Source organism: Arachis stenosperma, chromosome 2 (genome assembly GCF_014773155.1).
Source record: "Arachis stenosperma cultivar V10309 chromosome 2, arast.V10309.gnm1.PFL2, whole genome shotgun sequence".
In the NCBI taxonomy this organism is placed as follows: domain Eukaryota; kingdom Viridiplantae; phylum Streptophyta; class Magnoliopsida; order Fabales; family Fabaceae; genus Arachis; species Arachis stenosperma.
Genome location: NC_080378.1, coordinates 85,682,137 through 85,685,958, shown reverse-complemented (window position 1 = coordinate 85,685,958; position 3,822 = coordinate 85,682,137). Strand labels below are relative to the sequence as shown.

Below are 3,822 nucleotides of genomic sequence, written 5' to 3'. Positions count from 1 at the left end.
CTTAGTTGTCCCATGTTGGAACTCAATTCTCCTAGGGAGGTGTTTAGTTGCTCCCAATAGTCTTGTGGAGGAAAGTGCATCCCTTGAGGAATCTCAGGGATCTCATGATGAGTGGGGTCTCTTGTTTGCTCCATCCTTTTCTTAGTGATGGGCTTGTCCTCATCAATGAGGATGTCTCCCTCTATGTCAACTCCAACTGAATAACAGAGATGACAAATGAGATGAGGAAAGGCTAACCTTGCTAAGGTAGAGGACTTGTCCGCCACCTTATAGAGTTCTTGGGCTATAACCTCATGAACTTCTACTTCTTCTCCAATCATGATGCTATGAATCATGATGGCCCGGTCTATAGTAACTTCGGACCGGTTGCTAGTGGGAATGATTGAGCGTTGGATAAACTCCAACCGTCCTCTAGCCACGGGCTTGAGGTCATGCCTTCTCAATTGAACCGGCTTCCCTCTTGAATCTTTCTTCCATTGGGCGCCCTCTTCACAAATGTTAGTGAGGACTTGGTCCAACCTTTGATCAAAGTTGACCCTTCTTGTGTAAGGATGTTCATCTCCTTGCATCATAAGCAAGTTGAATGCCAACCTTACATTTTCCGGACTAAAATCCAAGTATTTCCCCCGAACCATAGTAAGCCAATTCTTTGGATCCGGGTTCACACTTTGATCATGGTTCTTGGTGATCCATGCATTGGCATAGAACTCTTGAACCATTAAGATTCTGACTTGTTGAATGGGGTTGGTAAGAACTTCCCAACCTCTTCTTCGGATCTCATGTCAGATCTCCGGATATTCACTCTTTTTGAGTGAAAAAGGGACCTCGGGGATAACCTTCTTCAAGGCCACAACTTCATAGAAGTGGTCTTGATGCACCCTTGAGAGGAATCTCTCCATCTCCCATGACTCGGAGGTGGAAGCTTTTGCCTTCCATTTCCTCTTTCTAGAGGTTTCTCCGGCCTTGGATGCCATAAATGGTTATGGAAAAACAAAAAGCAATGCTTTTACCACACCAAACTTAAAAGGTTTGCTCGTCCTCGAGCAAAAGAAGAAAGAAGAGAGTAAAATAAGAAGAAATGAGGAAGAAGGGAATGGCTTTGTGTTCGGCCAAAGAGGGGAAGAAGTGGTGTTTAGGTTGTGTGAAAATGAAGGGGTGAAGAAGGGTTTATATAGGAGAATGGTGGGGTTGGTGGGGATCCTGTGGGGTCCACAGATCCTGAGGTGTCAAGGAAAAGTCATCCCTGCACCAAATGGCATGCAAAAACACGTTTTGAGCCAATTCTGGCGTTAAACGCCGGGCTGGTGCCCATTTCTGGCGTTTAACGCCAGGTTCTTACCCTTTCCTGGCGTTTAACGCCAGTTTGGTGCCCCTTCCTGGCGTTAAACGCCCAGAATGGTGCCAGACTGGGCGTTAAACGCCCACCTGCTAGCCTTACTGGCGTTTAAACGCCAGTAGGTTCTTCCTCCAGGGTGTGCTGTTTTTCTTCCTGTTTTTCATTCTTTTTTTGCTTTTTCAATTGATTTTGTGACTTCTTATTATCATCAACCTACAAAAAACATAAAATAACAAAAGAAAATAGATAAAATATAACATTGGGTTGCCTCCCAACAAGCGCTTCTTTAATGTCAGTAGCTTGACAGAGGGCTCTCATGGAGCCTCACAGATACTCAGAGCAATGTTGGAACCTCCCAACACCAAACTTAGAGTTTGAATGTGGGGGTTCAACACCAAACTTAGAGTTTGGTTGTGGCCTCCCAACACCAAACTTAGAGTTTGACTGTGGGGGCTCTATTTGACTCTGATTTGAGAGAAGCTCTTCATGCTTCCTCTCCATGGTGACAGAGGGACATCCTTGAGCCTTAAACACAAAGGATTCTTCATTCACTTGAATGATCAGTTCACCTCCGTCAATCACAGCCTTTGCTGTGGCTAGGAAGGGTCTGCCAAGGATGATGGTTTCATCCATGCACTTCCCAGTCTCTAGGACTATGAAATCAGCAGGGATGTAATGGTCTTCAATCTTCACCAAAACATCCTCTACAAGTCCATGAGCTTGTTTTCTTGAGTTGTCTGCCATCTCTAGTGAGATTCTTGCAGCTTGCACCTCAAAGATCCCTAGTTTCTCCATTACAGAGAGAGGCATGAGGTTTACACTTGACCCTAAGTCACACAGAGCCTTCTTGAAGGTCATGGTGCCTATAGTACAAGGTATTGAAAACTTCCCAGGATCTTGTCTCTTTTGAGGTAATTTCTGCCTAGACAAGTCATCCAGTTCTTTGGTGAGCAAAGGAGGTTCATTCTCCCAAGTCTCATTTCTGAATAACTTGTCATTTAGCTTCATGATTGCTCCAAGGTATTTAGCAACTTGCTCTTCAGTGACATACTCATCCTCTTCAGAGGAAGAATACTCATCAGAGCTCATGAAAGGCAGAAGTAAGTCCAATGGAATCTCTATGGTCTCATTCTGAGCCTCAGATTCCCATGGTTCCTCATTGGGGAACTCAGTGGAGGTCAGTGCACGCCCATTGAGGTCTTCCTCAGTGGCATTCACTTCCTCTCCTTCCTCTCCAAATTCGGCCATGTTGATGGCCTTGCACTCTCCTTTTGGATTTTCTTCTGTGTTGCTTGGAAGAGTACTTGGAGGGAGTTCAGTAACTTTCTTGCTCAGCTGTCCCACTTGTGCCTCCAAATTCCTAATGGAGGATCTTGTTTCAGTCATGAAACTTTGAGTGGTTTTGATTAGATCAGAGACCATGGTTGCTAAGTCAGAGGGGTTCTGCTTAGAATTCTCTGTCTGTTGCTGAGAAGATGATGGAAAAGGCTTGCCATTGCTAAACCTGTTTCTTCCACCATTATTGTTGTTGAAACCTTGTTGAGGTCTCTCTTGATTCTTCCATGAGAAATTTGGGTGATTTCTCCATGAAGAATTATAGGTGTTTCCATAGAGTTCTCCTAGGTAATTCACCTCTTCCATTGAAGGGTTCTCAGGATCATAAGCTTCTTCTTCAGATGAAGCATCCTTAGTACTGCTTGGTGCATTTTGCATTCCAGACAGACTTGAGAGATCAAATTGACTTGTTGAGTCAATATTTTATTCTGAGCCAGAATGGCATTCAGAGTATCAATCTCAAGAACTCCTTTCTTCTGACTTGTCCCATTGTTCACAGGATTCCTTTCAGAAGTGTACATGAATTGGTTATTTGCAACCATTTCAATTAGCTCTTGAGCTTCTGTAGGCATCTTCTTCAGATGAAGAGATCCTCCAGCAGAGCTATCCAAAGACATCTTGGATAGTTCAGAGAGACCATCAAAGAAAATACCTATGATGCTCCATTCAGAAAGCATATCAGATGGACACTTTCTGATCAATTGTTTGTATCTTTCCCAAGCTTCATAGAGGGATTCTCCATCCTTCTGTCTGAAGGTTTGGACTTCCACTCTAAGCTTACTCAATTTTTGAGGTGGAAAGAACTTTGCCAAGAAGGCATTGACTAGCTTTTCCCATGAGTCCAGGCTTTCTTTTGGTTGTGAGTCCAACCATATCCTAGCTCTGTCTCTTACAGCAAAAGGGAATAGCATAAGTCTGTAGACCTCAGGGTCAACCCCATTAGTCTTGACAGTGTCACAGATTTGCAAGAATTCAGCTAAGAACTGATGAGGATCTTCCAATGGAAGTCCATGGAACTTGCAATTCTGTTGCATTAGAGAAACTAATTGAGGCTTAAGCTCAAAGTTGTTTGCTCCAATGGCAGGGATAGAGATGCTTCTCCCATAGAAGTCGGGAGTAGGTGCAGTAAAGTCACCCAGCACCTTCCTTGC

At 44.0% G+C, this 3,822-nt stretch overlaps 1 non-coding gene across 1 annotated transcript; it reads left to right on the top strand.

Annotated features, from left to right (window-relative positions):
* Positions 1-3,342: 3,342 nt before the first annotated feature.
* Positions 3,343-3,450, top strand: LOC130965026 (small nucleolar RNA R71). The gene has a single exon (XR_009081085.1). It is a non-coding gene; the product is annotated as a small nucleolar RNA R71 (small nucleolar RNA).
* The last annotated feature ends 372 nt before the right edge of the window (positions 3,451-3,822 follow it).